At 42.7% G+C, this 17,263-nt stretch overlaps 1 protein-coding gene and 1 long non-coding RNA gene across 2 annotated transcripts in view; one reads left to right on the top strand and one right to left on the bottom strand.

Annotated features, from left to right (window-relative positions):
• LOC139760703 (uncharacterized) overlaps window positions 1–1,869 on the top strand; it is a 44,137-nt gene extending 42,268 nt beyond the window's left edge. The window contains exon 5 of the mRNA XM_071684267.1: window positions 1,285–1,869. The gene's annotated coding sequence lies outside the window, so the exon portion shown is untranslated. The remainder of the gene's footprint in view (window positions 1–1,284) is intronic.
• LOC139760483 (uncharacterized) overlaps window positions 1–17,263 on the bottom strand; it is a 214,206-nt gene that overhangs the window by 135,564 nt on the left and 61,379 nt on the right. The gene's annotated exons all lie outside the window — the stretch shown is intronic.

Genomic DNA, 17,263 nt, shown 5'->3' with positions numbered 1-17,263 from the left:
CACATGGTGGGTGATGTAGGGACTATAGGTGCACATGGTGGGTGATGTAGGTACTAGAGGTGCACATGGTGGGTGATGTAGGTACTAGAGGTGCACATGGTGGGTGATGTAGGTACTAGAGGTGCACATGGTGGGTGATGTGGGTACTAGAGGTGCACATGGTGGGTGATGTAGGTGCTAGAGGTGCACATGGTGGGTGATGTAGGGACTATAGGTGCACATGGTGGGTGATGTAGGTCCTAGAGGTGCACATGGTGGGTGATTTAGGTACTAGAGGTGGACATGGTGGGTGATGTGGGGACTAGAGGTGCACACAGTGGGTGATGTAGGTGCTAGAGGTGCACATGGTGGGTGATGTAGGTGCTAGAGGTGCACATGGTGGGTGATGTAGGGACTATAGGTGCACATGGTGGGTGATGTAGGTACTAGAGGTGCACATGGTGGGTGACGTAAGTACTAGAGGTGCACACAGTGGGTGATGTAGGTGCTAGAGGTGCACATGGTGGGTGATGTAGGGACTATAGGTCCACATGGTGGGTGATGTAGGTACTAGAGGTGCACACAGTGGGTGATGTAGGTACTAGAGGTGCACACAGTGGGTGATGTAGGTGCTAGAGGTGCACATGGTGGGTGATGTAGGTACTAGAGGTAAACATGGTGGGCGATGTAGGTACTAGAGGTGCACACAGTGGGTGATGTGGGTGCTAGAGGTGCACACAGTGGGTGATGTGGGTGCTAGAGGTGCACATGGTGGGTGATGTGGGTGCTAGAGGTGCACATGGTGGGTGATGTAGGTACTAGAGGTGCACATGGTGGGTGATGTAGGTGCTAGAGGTGCACATGGTGGGTGATGTAGGTACTAGAGGTGCACATGGTGGGTGATGTGGGTGCTAGAGGTGCACATGGTGGGTGATGTAGGTACTAGAGGTGCACATGGTGGGTGCTGTGGGTGCTAGAGGTGCACATGGTGGGTGATGTAGGTACTAGAGGTGCACATGGTGGGTGATGTGGGTGCTAGAGGTGCACATGGTGGGTGATGTAGGTGCTAGAGGTGCACATGGTGGGTGATGTAGGTACTAGAGGTGCACATGGTGGGTGATGTAAGTGCTAGAGGTGCACATGGTATGACGGTGCAAAACGAATGTATTAAACTTAAGTTCGATGGATGGATAATATATCTGATATACTGTAAAAACTTCCTCCTACATATATAGAAATATGTAGTTCCTTACATACAAGAAACATACACAAGTATCTTTATCAGTAACTCGTATCATCTTGCAGGTAATAATGTCTTCTGCACAGAACGTGTCACCCCACAAGACCTGACCCACAGCCTTCACGAATGTGGATAAGAAAATATACACATTTGACCTGCAGCTCCAGGTCACCTTGTCACCCTGATGCTCTGAGACCTGCAGCTCCAGGTCACCTTGTCACCCTGATGCTCTAAGACCTGCAGCTCCAGGTCACCTCATCAACCCGAGACCCTGGGACCTGGACCTCCTGGCCACCTCATCAAGTGGAGACCCTGAGACCAGCAGCTCCTGGCCACCTCATAAACCGGAGACCCTAGGACCTGAATCTCCTAGCCACCTCATCAACTGGAGACCCTGGGACCTGGACCTCCTGGCCACCTCATCAACTGGTGACCCTGGGACCTGGACCTCCTGGCCACCTCATCAACTGGAGACCCTGGGACCTGGACCTCCTGGCCACTTCATCAACTGGAGACCCTGAGACCAGCAGCTCCTGACGAACTTACCATCTGTCTCTTCCCAAACAGGATTTCATCTGTTCGTTTACTGTTAAGAGATGGTCGGGAAGACAAGTTATGCTCTGGCCAAAAAAAATTATGTATCAACACTACACTGTGGCCTTTGATTAGCCCTCCTGGTCCAGTCTGTGGACCACGTCTCTTGAAGACTTGAGAAACCTTGTATCACTTGCTCCACAACAACACCAACAACACCTGCGAAAGGCAGTCATTCCGTGAGGGTCTGTCCCACACCCCCATCTGATACCCTTCCTACCTCAGGTGAGGCTCCACTACCACAGCTGAGACCCCACTACCCCAGGTGAGACACCATTACCTCAGCTGAGACTCCGCTACCTCAGCTGAGACCTCACTACCTCAGCTGAAATCCCACCACGTCAGGTTAGACCCCATTGCCTCAGCTGAGACCCCACTACCTCAGCTGAGACCCCACCACGTCAAGTGAGACACCACTACGTCAGCTGAGACCCCACTACCTCAGCTGAGACCCCCAACACGTCAGGTGGGACCCCACTACCTCAGCTGAGACCCCACTACCTCAGCTGAAACCCCACCACGTCAGGTGGGACCCCACCACCTCAGCTGAGACCCCACTACCTCAGCTGAGACCCCACCACGTCAAGTGAGACACCACTACGTCAGCTGAGACCCCACTACCTCAGCTGAAACCCCACCACGTCAGGTGGGACCCCACCACCTCAGCTGAGACCCCTTTACCTCAGCTTACACCCCACCACCTCAGCTACAACTATGTATCCCCCTCTTTCTTCTTGAGACCAGCACAAGTAAACAATTACAAACAATAAATCTTTGTTTAGCAATGAAAGTTCCAGACTGTGTTGTTGTGGGCTTACTCCTCTGGCCAGGGTGGAATGCGTAGAAAAGCTTGATGGCATGTCCTCTATGCGCGACCACGCTAACAGTGTGAATTATGTGGGCGCGACCGCTAGGTCCATCACAGGAGTCCTTAGGGAAATTCACAGAATCATTCCCACTTATCGCACACAGACAGACAGACAGACAGACACACACACACACACACACACACACACACACACACACACACACACACAAGGTGCCCTCGCTTCGTATGAAAGTAAGACATAAGGACACAGACTTTGAGAACACAGAGGTGCACCTGGAGAATACACGTTCTGCACAAAATGCAAAGATACGCAACTCGTAGCGACGAATGACACGAGTAGGCAGGACTAAGATATCCTGCATACACATTCAACATCAATGATTATTCAATTTGATCAACAATGAATGAATCAGTGCGAGTCATGAAGCTACATATAAAACTACATAGGAACAGTATTGATACACTTATGGGTTGCACACAGTGGTATATGAACTACAGAAACGTTATTCAATAACCGGATACTCTATCAATATATCGCAAATGAATGTTTAAGAAAGGCCATCTGGCGACACACACACACACACACACACATATATATATATATATATATATATAATTTTTTTTTTTTTTTATACTATTCGCCATTTCCCGTGATAGCGAGGTAGCGTTAAGAACAGAGGACTGGGCCTTTGAGGGAATATCCTCACCTGGCCCCCTTCTCTGTTCCCTCTTTTGGAAAATTAAAAAAAAAAAAAAAAAAAAGAGAGGGGAGGATTTCCAGCCCCCCCCCCCCCCCCCCCCCCCCCCCGCTCCCTTCCCTTTTAGTCGCCTTCTACAACACGCAGGGAATACGTGGGAAGTATTCTTTCTCCCCTATCCCCAGGGATAATATATATATATATATATATATATATATATATATATATATATATATATATATATATATATATATATATATATATATATATATTTTTTTTTTTTAATACTTTGTCGCTGTCTCCCGCGTTTGCGAGGTAGCGCAAGGAAACAGACGAAAGAAATGGCCCAACCCCCCCCCATACACATGTACATACACACGTCCACACACGCAAATATACATACCTACACAGCTTTCCATGGTTTACCCCAGACGCTTCACATGCCTTGATTCAATCCACTGACAGCACGTCAACCCCTGTATACCACATCGCTTCAATTCACTCTATTCCTTGCCCTCCTTTCACCCTCCTGCATGTTCAGGCCCCGATCACACAAAATCTTTTTCACTCCATCTTTCCACCTCCAATTTGGTCTCCCTCTTCTCCTCGTTCCCTCCACCTCCGACACATATATCCTCTTGGTCAATCTTTCCTCACTCATTCTCTCCATGTGCCCAAACCATTTCAAAACACCCTCTTTTGCTCTCTCAACCACGCTCTTTTTATTTCCACACATCTCTCTTACCCTTACGTTACTTACTCGATCAAACCACCTCACACCACACATTGTCCTCAAACATCTCATTTCCAGCACATCCATCCTCCTGCGCACAACTCTATCCATAGCCCACGCCTCGCAACCATACAACATTGTTGGAACCACTATTCCTTCAAACATACCCATTTTTGCTTTTCGAGATAATGTTCTCGACTTCCACACATTTTTCAAGGCTCCCAAAATTTTCGCCCCCTCCCCCACCCTATGATCCACTTCCGCTTCCATGGTTCCATCCGCTGACAGATCCACTCCCAGATATCTAAAACACTTCACTTCCTCCAGTTTTTCTCCATTCAAACTCACCTCCCAATTGACTTGACCCTCAACCCTACTGTACCTAATAACCTTGCTCTTATTCACATTTACTCTTAACTTTCTTCTTCCACACACTTTACCAAACTCAGTCACCAGCTTCTGCAGTTTCTCACATTAATCAGCCACCAGCGCTGTATCATCAGCGAACAACAACTGACTCACTTCCCAAGCTCTCTCATCCCCAACAGACTTCATACTTGCCCCTCTTTCCAGGACTCTTGCATTTACCTCCCTAACAACCCCATCCATAAACAAATTAAACAACCATGGAGACATCACACACCCCTGCCGCAAACCTACATTCACTGAGAACCAATCACTTTCCTCTCTTCCTACACGTACACATGCCTTACATCCTCGATAAAAACTTTTCACTGCTTCTAACAACTTGCCTCCCACACTATATATTCTTAATACCTTCCACAGAGCATCTCTATCAACTCTATCATATGCCTTCTCCAGATCCATAAATGCTACATACAAATCCATTTGCTTTTCTAAGTATTTCTCACATACATTCTTCAAAGCAAACACCTGATCCACACATCCTCTACCACTTCTGAAACCGCACTGCTCTTCCCCAATCTGATGCTCTGTACATGCCTTCACCCTCTCAATCAATACCCTCCCATATAATTTACCAGGAATACTCAACAAACTTATACCTCTGTAATTTGAGCACTCACTCTTATCCCCTTTGCCTTTGTACAATGGCACTATGCACGCATTCCGCCAATCCTCAGGCACCTCACCATGAGTCATACATACATTAAATTACCTTACCAACCAGTCAACAATACAGTCACCCCCTTTTTTAATAAATTCCACTGCAATACCATCCAAACCTGCTGCCTTGCCGGCTTTCATCTTCCGCAAACCTTTTACTACCTCTTCTCTGTTTACCAAATCATTTTCCCTAACCCTCTCACTTTGCACACCACCTCGACCAAAACACCCTATATCTGCCACTCTGTCATCAGACACATTCAACAAACCTTCAAAATACTCATTCCATCTCCTTCTCACATCACCACTACTTGTTATCACCTCCCCATTTACGCCCTTCACTGAAGTTCCCATTTGCTCCCTTGTCTTACGCACCCTATTTACCTCCTTCCAGAACATCTTTTTATTCTCCCTAAAATTTACTGATAGTCTCTCACCCCAACTCTCATTTGCCCTTTTTTTCACCTCTTGCACCTTTCTCTTGACCTCCTGTCTCTTTCTTTTATACTTCTCCCACTCAATTGCATTTTTTCCCTGCAAAAATCGTCCAAATGCCTCTCTCTTCTCTTTCACTAATACTCTTACTTCTTCATCCCACCACTCACTACCCTTTCTAAACAGTCCACCTCCCACTCTTCTCATGCCACAAGCATCTTTTGCGCAATCCATCACTGATTCCCTAAATACATCCCATTCCTCCCCCACTCCCCTTACTTCCATTGTTCTCACCTTTTTCCATTCTGTACACAGTCTCTCCTGGTACTTCCCCACACAGGTCTCCTTCCCAAGCTCACTTACTCTCACCACCTTCTTCACCCCAACATTCACTCCTCTTTTCTGAAAACCCATACTAATCTTCACCTTAGCCTCCACAAGATAATGATCAGACATCCCTCCAGTTGCACCTCTCAGCACATTAACATCCAAAAGTCTCTCTTTCGCACGCCTGTCAATTAACACGTAATCCAATAACGCTCTCTGGCCATCTCTCCTACTTACATAAGTATACTTATGTATATCTCGCTTTTTAAACCAGGTATTCCCAATCATCAGTCCTTTTTCAGCACATAAATCTACAAGCTCTTCACCATTTCCATTTACAACACTGAACACCCCATGCATACCAATTATTCCCTCAACTGCCACATTACTCACCTTTGCATTCAAATCACCCATCACTATAACCCGGTCTCGTGCATCAAAACCGCTAACACACTCATTCAGCTGCTCCCAAAACACTTGCCTCTCATGATCTTTCTTCTCATGCCCAGGTGCATATGCACCAATAATCACCCACCTCTCTCCATCAACTTTCAATTTTACCCATATTAATCGAGAATTTACTTTCTTACATTCTATCACATACTCCCACAACTCCTGTTTCAGGAGTATTGCTACTCCTTCCCTTGCTCTTGTCCTCTCACTAACCCCTGACTTCACTCCCCAGACATTTCCAAACCACTCTTCCCCTTTACCCTTGAGCTTCGTTTCACTCAGAGCCAAAACATCCAGGTTCCTTTCCTCAAACATACTACCTATCTCTCCTTTTTTCACATCTTGGTTACATCCACACACATTTAGGCACCCCACTCTGAGCCTTCGAGGAGGATGATCACTCCCCGCGTGACTCCTTCTTCTGTTTCCCATTTTAGAAAGTTAATACAAGGAGGGGAGGATTTCCGGCCCCCCGCTCCCGTCCCCTCTAGTCGCTTTCTACGACACGCGAGGAATACGTGGGAAGTATTCTTTCACCCCTATCCCCAGGGATAATATACATATATATATACATACACACACACACACACATACACACACATACGCACATACACACACACACACACACATACATATATATACATATGAAAAATGTAAGAAACAATTTAGAAAACAAACTTTTAGCTTGAAATGAATGAAAAAAATGAAATGTCACATAATGGTTCAACCTCTGGCTATGGAAAAGGAAATGTACAATTTATTCACACAAACGTCAATAGCAGTTCTCATCAATTTCACCACTGTATCAATAAGCTTCAATGTCTAAGCTACATTTTTCTCCAATATATATATATATATATATATATATATATATATATATATATATATATATATATATATATATATATATATATATATACACATAGCATATTCCTACGAGTCCACGGAGAAATGAAACACGATAAGTTCCCAAAGTTACTTTCGTGTAATAATCACATCATCAGGGGAGATACAAGAAGAAAATTTAAGTCAGATGATATGAAACCAGAGACGTAGCTAGGACGCCATTTGGTAAACAAGTGACTGTTCAAGACAGACAAAGAGCATATCATAAACTTATTTTGTGGACAAGAGGGGGAATTGTTTACAAATTTTATCAACAATAAAGCTATCCAATTTGTATACACCTTCACTAATATTGAGGTTATAATTCTTTGTGTACTTAATAATAGAAGATTCAATGATATTTCACGAGGTACTGGAGTTATGGAGTTAGAGTTAACAACTGAGATGGCATTACTCCAGTCAATACAATGATCAGAGTTTTTAACGTGATTAGACAAGGCATTTGAATCTTGTCCTGTTCTTATACTATATTTATGTACCTTAAGTCTAACAGAAAGATCCTTTCCAGTCTGCCCAACACAAAACTTATCACAAATTCTGCATGGCACTTTATAGATGCATCGAGGAGAATTTTCTGGTGAATTCCTGATTAAGATACTCTTTATAGTAATATTGTTGCTGAAGGCAATATTTACATTAAAGGATTTAAGCAACATGGGAAGTAAAGTAGAATTATTATTAAAAGGGAGAACTAAAAGATTCTTGGTGTCAATGGGAGGTTTGGGCTCAACTCTATGAAATCATTTCTTTGATAACTTAAGAGATTTGTCAATGAAAGACCTAGGGTACTTTAACTTGGGTCCAATAGAATATAACTTCTCAAACTCATCATCAATAAACTCTGGACTGCAAATACGAAATGATGATAATTTAACTGTCATGTTGAGATGAGTAATAATGGATATATGAGCATACACTGGTAGGTTTTCTGTATATGCTAAAAATGGTAACATACCATTATTTTTCATTTTCTATAATAAATTTGATGGAAGGTACTAAACTGTTAAGTTGGTGGAGAAATGTTGGCAATTTTTCATTTGTTGGCCAAACACAAACAACATCATCTACACACCTAAACCAAATTACATTAGAAGGTAAAATATTCTTTAGAAATTTTGTTTCAAAGAATTCCATATAGATATTACTTAGTATAGGTGAAAGATGGTTACCCACTGCCATACCAAATTTTTTAGCATAATATTCTCCACTGAATTAAATACACGGTCTTTTATACACAATTTTATCAGTTCGCTGAAAACAGATTTTGAAACAAGTAAATGAATATTATCCAAAACATCAAATAAATATTCTAAAAGGTCATCAACTGGAACTTTTGTGAACAGTTAGAAAACATCAAAGCTAACAAGTGTGAAATCCAAATTAACATTGAATTATTAACCTTTTTAACTAAATCTACATTGTTCATGATATTAAAATTTGACATTTTACTCACTAAAGGGTTTGATAAAGAAACTAAAAAATTTGACACTTTATATGTGATGGAGCCTACTGAACTCACTATAGGTCTTGCTGGAAAATTTTTTTATGTGTTTGATAAGTCTATACATATATCGTGTTTCATTTCCCCATGGATTCATAGGAATATATATATATATATATATATATATATATATATATATATATATATATATATATATATATATATATTAATATATTTTCTTTTTCAAACTATTCGCCATTTCCCGCGTTAGCGAGGTAGCGTTAAGAACAGAGAACTGGGCCTTTAAGGGAATATCCTCACTTGGCCCCCTTCTCTATTCCTTCTTTTGGAAAATTAAAAAAAAAAAAAAAAATAATGAGAGGGGAGGATTTCCAGCCCCCCGCTCCCTCCCCTTTTAGTCGCCTTCTACGACACGCAGGGAATACGTGGGAAGTATATATATATATATATATATATATATATATATATATATATATATATATATATATATATATATATATATATATATACACATATATATATATATATATATATATATATATATATATATATATATATATATATATATATATATATATATATATTTTTTTTTTTTTTTTTTTTTTTTTTTTTACTTTGTCGCTGTCTCCCGCGTTTGCGAGGTAGCGCAAGGAAACAGACGAAAGAAATGGCCCAACCCACCCCCATACACATGTATATACATACGTCCACACACGCAAATATACATACCTACACAGCTTTCCATGGTTTACCCCAGACGCTTCACATGCCTTGATTCAATCCACTGACAGCACGTCAACCCCGGTATACCACATCGCTCCAATCCACTCTATTCCTTGCCCTCCTTTCACCCTCCTGCATGTTCAGGCCCCGATCACACAAAATCTTTTTCACTCCATCTTTCCACCTCCAATTTGGTCTCCCTCTTCTCCTTGCTCCCTCCACCTCCGACACATATATCCTCTTGGTCAATCTTTCCTCACTCATCCTCTCCATGTGCCCAAACCACTTCAAAACACCCTCTTCTGCTCTCTCAACCACGCTCTTTTTATTTCCACACATCTCTCTTACCCTTACGTTACTCACTCGATCAAACCACCTCACACCACACATTTTCCTCAAACATCTCATTTCCAGCACATCCATCCTCCTGCGCACAACTCTATCCATAGCCCACGCCTCGCAACCATACAACATTGTTGGAAACATACCCATTTTTGCTTTCCGAGATAATGTTCTCGACTTCCACACATTCTTCAAGGCCCCCAGAATTTTCGCCCCCTCCCCCACCCTATGATCCACTTCCGCTTCCATGGTTCCATCCGCTGCCACATCCACTCCCAGATATCTAAAACACTTCACTTCCTCCAGTTTTTCTCCATTCAAACTCACCTCCCAATTGACTTGACCCTCAACCCTACTGTACCTAATAACCTTGCTCTTATTCACATTTACTCTTAACTTTCTTCTTCCACACACTTTACCAAACTCAGTCACCAGCTTCTGCAGTTTCTCACATGAATCAGCCACCAGCGCTGTATCATCAGCGAACAACAACTGACTCACTTCCCAAGCTCTCTCATCCCCAACAGACTTCATACTTGCCCCTCTCTCCAAAACTCTTGCATTTACCTCCCTAACAACCCCATCCATAAACAAATTAAACAACCATGGAGACATCACACACCCCTGCCGCAAACCTACATTCACTGAGAACCAATCACTTTCCTCTCTTCCTACACGTACACATGCCTTACATCCTCGATAAAAACTTTTCACTGCTTCTAACAACTTTCCTCCCACACCATATATTCTTAATACCTTCCACAGAGCATCTCTATCAACTCTATCATATGCCTTCTCCAGATCCATAAATGCTACATACAAATCCATTTGCTTTTCTAAGTATTTCTCACATACATTCTTCAAAGCAAACACCTGATCCACACATCCTCTACCACTTCTGAAACCACACTGCTCTTCCCCAATCTGATGCTCTGTACATGCCTTCACCCTCTCAATCAATACCCTCCCATATAATTTACCAGGAATACTCAACAAACTTATACCTCTGTAATTTGAGCACTCACTCTTATCCCCTTTGCCTTTGTACAATGGCACTATGCACGCATTCCGCCAATCCTCAGGCACCTCACCATGAGTCATACATACATTAAATAACCTTACCAACCAGTCAACAATACAGTCACCCCCTTTTTTAATAAATTCCACTGCAATACCATCCAAACCTGCTGCCTTGCCGGCTTTCATCTTCCGCAAAGCTTTCACTACCTCTTCTCTGTTTACCAAATCATTTTCCCTAACCCTCTCACTTTGCACACCACCTCGACCAAAACACCCTATATCTGCCACTCTATCATCAAACACATTCAACAAACCTTCAAAATACTCACACCATCTCCTTCTCACATCACCACTACTTGTTATCACCTCCCCATTTGCGCCCTTCACTGAAGTTCCCATTTGCTCCCTTTATTTACCTCCTTCCAGAACATCTTTTTATTCTCCCTAAAATTTAATGATACTCTCTCACCCCAACTCTCATTTGAACTTTTTTTCACCTCTTGCACCTTTCTCTTGACCTCCTGTCTCTTTCTTTTATACATCTCCCACTCAATTGCATTTTTTCCCTGCAAAAATCGTCCAAATGCCTCTTTCTTCTCTTTCACTAATACTCTTACTTCTTCATCCCACCACTCACTACCCTTTCTAATCAACCCACCTCCCACTCTTCTCATGCCACAAGCATCTTTTGCGCAATCCATCACTGATTCCCTAAATACATCCCATTCCTCCCCCACTCCCCTTACTTCCATTGTTCTCACCTTTTTCCATTCTGTACTCAGTCTCTCCTGGTACTTCCTCACACAGGTCTCCTTCCCAAGCTCACTTACTCTCACCACCCTCTTCACCCCAACATTCACTCCTCTTTTCTGAAAACCCATACAAATCTTCACCTTAGCCTCCACAAGGTAATGATCAGACATCCCTCCAGTTGCACCTCTCAGCACATTAACATCCAAAAGTCTCTCTTTCGCACGCCTGTCAATTAACACGTAATCCAATAACGCTCTCTGGCCATCTCTCCTACTTACATAAGTATACTTATGTATATCTCGCTTTTTAAACCAGGTATTCCCAATCATCAGTCCTTTTTCAGCACATAAATCTACAAGCTCTTCACCATTTCCATTTACAACACTGAACACCCCATGTATACCAATTATTCCCTCAACTGCCACATTACTCACCTTTGCATTCAAATCACCCATCACTATAACCCGGTCTCGTGCATCAAAACCACTAACACACTCATTCAGCTGCTCCCAAAACACTTGCCTCTCATGATCTTTCTTCTCATGCCCAGGTGCATATCCACCAATAATCACCTACCTCTCTCCATCAACTTTCAGTTTTACCCATATTAATCGAGAATTTACTTTCTTACATTCTATCACATACTCCCACAACTCCTGTTTCAGGAGTATTGCTACTCCTTCCCTTGCTCTTGTCCTCTCACTAACCCCTGACTTTACTCCCCAGACATTCCCAAACCACTCTTCCCCTTTACCCTTGAGCTTCGTTTCACTCAGAGCCAAAACATCCAGGTTCCTTTCCTCAAACATACTACCTATCTCTCCTTTTTTCACATCTTGGTTACATCCACACACATTTAGGCACCCCACTCTGAGCCTTCGAGGAGGATGAGCACTCCCCGCGTGACTCCTTCTTCTGTTTCCCATTTTAGAAAGTTAATACAAGGAGGGGAGGATTTCTGGCCCCCCGCTCCCGTCCCCTCTAGTCGCTTTCTACGACACGCGAGGAATACGTGGGAAGTATTCTTTCACCCCTATCCCCAGGGATAATATACATATATATATACATATACACATACACACACATACACATACATACGCACATATATACACACACACACATACATATATATACATATGAAAAATTTAAGAAACAATTTAGAAAACTGAAACTTCTAGCTTGAAATGAATGAAAAAATGAATGTCACATAATGGTTCAACCTCTGGCTATGGAAAAAGGAAATGTATAATTTATTTACACAGACGTCAATAGCAGTTTTCATCAATATAACCACTGTATCAATAAGCTTCAATGTCTAAGCTACATTTTTCTCCAATTTCACTATTTTCTTGTCGAAACACCATGTATGAAAACTATCACTCCAGTAACACAACTATAAACATTTACTTCCCCTTTAAAAAAAGTTCTGGGGAAGTCTTATTTTTATTAATTGTATTTAATAAGATATACTTCTTATGTCCCTAGTACAACAATGGTAGGCGGTTTAGCTCCAGGTGGTCGTATATATATATATATATATATATATATATATATATATATATATATATATATATATATATATATATATACACACACACAAACACCCACACACGTACATATACATTATCAACATATACATACACAGACATATATACACTTGTACATTTTCATATTTGCTCGCCCTCATCCATTCCTGGTACCAACCCACCCCAAAGAAAACAGCATCGCCACCCCCTGCTTTAGTGCAGCAGCGCCAGGAAAACAGACAAAAAAGGCCACATTCGTTCATACTCAGTCTCTAGCTGTCATGTGTAATGCACCAAAACCACAACTACCTATCCACATCCAAGCCCCACAGACTAAAATTAAAAGGTGTAAATACATTAGATGTTGAAAATAATGTTTTTCATCTATAAATATTCAAACTGGAAACAAATATCATAACTGTAAATAAAATTTTTCAAGAATGAATCACACCGAGATAAAAATTGTCAATAGCACAATAACAACACTAAATTGTTATCTTAATGAAAATTATATGATGCCTGATTTCTTGGCTGCTGGTTTGTCATAAAATGCTTTCAGTACACATGCAACAATAGTTTTATATTACCAGTGAATATATCACCATATATATATATATATATATATATATATATATATATATATATATATATATATATATATATATATATATCATTTTATTATTTCATTTTGCTTTGTCGCTGTCTCCCGCGTTAGCGAGGTAGCGCAAGGATACAGAAGAAAGAATGCCCCAACCCACCCACATGCACATGTGTATACATACACATCCACACACGCAATATATACATACCTATACATCTCAATGTATTCATATATATATATATATATACACACATATGTATACATGAAAATAACCACCCCCTCCCCCCCAAATGTGCGCGAGGTAGCGCTAGGAAGACAACAAAGGCCCCATTCGTTTACATTCAATCTCTAGCTGTCATGTAATAATGCACCGAAACCACAGCTCCCTTTCCACATCCAGACCCCACACAACTTTCCATGGTTTACCCCAGACGCTTCACATGCCCTGGTTCAGTCCATTGACAGCAATGGATTTCTTTTTTTTTCATACTATTCGCCAACTCCCGCGTTAGCGAGGTAGAGTTAAGAACAGAGGACTGAGCCTTTGAGGGAAATCCTCACTTGGCCCCCTTCTCTGTTCCTTCTTTTGGAAAATCAAAAACGAGAGGGGAGGATTTCCAGCCCCCCCCCCCCCCCTCCCCTTTTAGTCGCCTTCTACGACACACAGGGAATATGTGGGTCAGGCTTAGAGAGAGAGAGAGAGAGAGAGAGAGAGAGAGAGAGAGAGAGAATGTTCAATACAGGACCTGTCAGGAGATTAATACATTGTGAGGAGGATCTTAAGTCCCCATGCTGTTGACTTGTACAGCAAGATGTCTGGAAATTGTAGATAAAGATGATTAATATCGCCCTCATCAAGAAATATGGATACAATACAATGGCTCAAACTGGTGTGAAGCGAGTCAACATGATTTGAAACTTGGTGAAATGTTACGTGACTGAAAAATCACACGTCAAATAACACGAAATATGACCAGTTAAAGATAAGCTTTTTCTCTTTCATTGCACAATATATATATACACATCTTAGCCCTTTAAAACAACTCGTAAAACAACTTTCAGAAATCACATTCACCGGGAATGAGCACGTAAGGTAATTTGGTAGTCACTGACGTGAAGATCACGTAACCAAGGCTTAGAGAGGGACTGAGTATTTGAACATGGAGACACGACCAGAGTACAGGAATGATATATATATTCCAGTTAGGTTGGGAAGAAAGATATCCTGAGTGAGGAGGTTCGAGAATTTTCCTTCCGACTCAGGTCGTGAGTTTTACATTGACAGGCAGAACGTGAACACATCCAGGTGCCAAAGCTGCGGCAACAGTGTGTGTGTGTGTGTGTGTGTGTGTGTGTGTGTAGTGTGGGGTGGGGCCCTCCGCCTGTTGTGCCTCAACCGTCAGGTGGAGTTGGAGCAAAGAGTTCAGGCCGTCAACACTGGACGGGCCGCCAAGGGCAAAGGCCCGTGTGGCACTAAACGGGCGACAATCCTCACGACCAAACAATGTATCCTGCAGAAGAGTGAGGGTCGGGAGACAAGGTCGAGGCCAGGTCAAGCGCAGGAGGAAGGAGCGTCAGGCTCAGGGAAGGTAAAGTTAGTTCAGAGGTCTGGAGGACATTGAGGCCAGCAAGGTGAACAGCTGCGGCGCGCCGTGCGCATCTAACGAGCCCCGGAGACATAAACGCTTGGCGCTCCCATAGTTACTATTGTCGGGCGCTCGATAAGGACCATATATTCTAGGGACTTGAGTTTAGGCGCACGACCCGGGGTGCTGTGTTTCAGCAGCATGGCCAGTTATCCTGCTTGGTTGTGTATAAGACGAGCCGATTTCCCCTAACACGACAACATCTGGGAGATTAAAATATGTGACTGTTTACGAGTCACCAGACCGACGCTTCGAGCACGAGCAAATCTTTCTTAACAAAAACATCAACACTATACGCAGGTCTCGGCGGAGCGCGGAGTAACTGGAATGACTTTCGCTTGTCTTATGGTGAAGACTAACCTTTGCCATTGTATGATGAGGGAGACAGTCGACTGAACCACGGCGGAATTTAAAGTAGATTAAACATTGGGGATGTCTTTGTCCCAAGAGGTTCTGTTAAACTAAAAAATGCAGTGCATTGCATTTCAAGAACCTAGAATTTCGGAGTTGTGTAGCACATTACTAGCACGGCGCCGCGCTCTAGCCTTGCCTCATCAGGTATAAAGTTTAAGACAACAGTGAGACCTGAGGTCTTGAACTCCGATCCACTGTCTGAGAGGAGTAGAGTCGGCAAATTATGTCTTTCCTGAAAAGCTAGAGCAACAGACTCCGCTGACTTGTCAGTTATGGAAGCCAGTTCGAAGGAAAAACAATCTTGACACTTTAGATATGAATCCATACGAAATATCAATAGAAATAATTTTTCAAGGGAGATACGGGACGTCAGGGATCAACATGGGTATAGGAGCATTCGAAGCGCCTTTGGGTAGGAGCATTCAAAGTGGTTTTAGATAAGAGAGTATTCAAAGTGCCTTTATACGATGCATTAGACAGCCATTGACCCACATAAGTACAAATACCCTCAGCCATCTGGGGCCAAGAGTACTGAAATCGAGTTTGACGAAGAGCTGAAGCCTTTTCAGGCAGGGCAGTGTAGAAGGGCTCATGACCATCCACCAGAACTTGAGGAACAAGAGACAGGCGTCTTGACGACTTAGAAGCACCTGCTGCAGCGTTGGCTTTACCACAACACAGGTACTCTTGCCTTGTGAGGAACCAGCTGGCCTGCTTACCCTGTAGAGTCTTCCTCTTTCAAAAGGTGCAGGAGAGGGTGGAAATCCTTATATGAGGTCACGGGAATGTTCCAGGGCCCAGATGACTGCAAATGACTTCGAGATCTGTCGCCGAGTAATTCTGTTCTTGCTGGGGAAGAATGCAACTGCCTGCGTATGCAACGGGATGCAGCCGCTGACGTGTGTCCCTCTACACACGAAGACCACTCCGAACATTTGGGTGGAGACGTCAGAAGGTAGAGGGAATGATTCAGAGAAGTCGGGGAAACGTAAGAAAGAGGCGGGAACAAAGGTTTAAGTGGATGTCTGCTGGAGTTCTGTCCAAAGAGAAGGGACGCGTTTTTTAAGTTGGGTAGTTAAGGGATCGGCAACCTTTGCAGAATTACGAACGAAATGACGGTGAAATCCAACAAGACCATGAAGGGATCTTACATCCTCTGTAGGTCTAGGAAGAGCAAACTCTCTCACAGCTTTTGTCATCACAGGAGTCAGTATCCTGAGCATCAAGTGTATGATATAAGAAGTTTTGTTATTTCTTTAAGAAGTGCATTTGGTGGTCTGGGGCCACTCACCAACTTAAGTTAGTCTCTCAAAAGCTTGGCGTACATTTTCAAAGTCATCAGAGAGGGACTCAGGCATAACGATCAGGTCATGGGGGTCTACCTTGAGGGTGCCACGTAACATTACCATAAAGACGGTGACCATACGTCTAGGGGAGGGTATGGGAGCGTACATACTATAATCCCTCGGCTATGCAAAGGCTTTCATGGATTGGAA

Source organism: Panulirus ornatus, chromosome 37, assembly GCF_036320965.1.
Source record: "Panulirus ornatus isolate Po-2019 chromosome 37, ASM3632096v1, whole genome shotgun sequence".
Classification (NCBI taxonomy): Eukaryota; Metazoa; Arthropoda; class Malacostraca; order Decapoda; family Palinuridae; genus Panulirus; species Panulirus ornatus.
The sequence above is the reverse complement of the archived record's forward strand: the minus strand, read 5'-3'. Positions and strand labels throughout refer to the sequence as shown.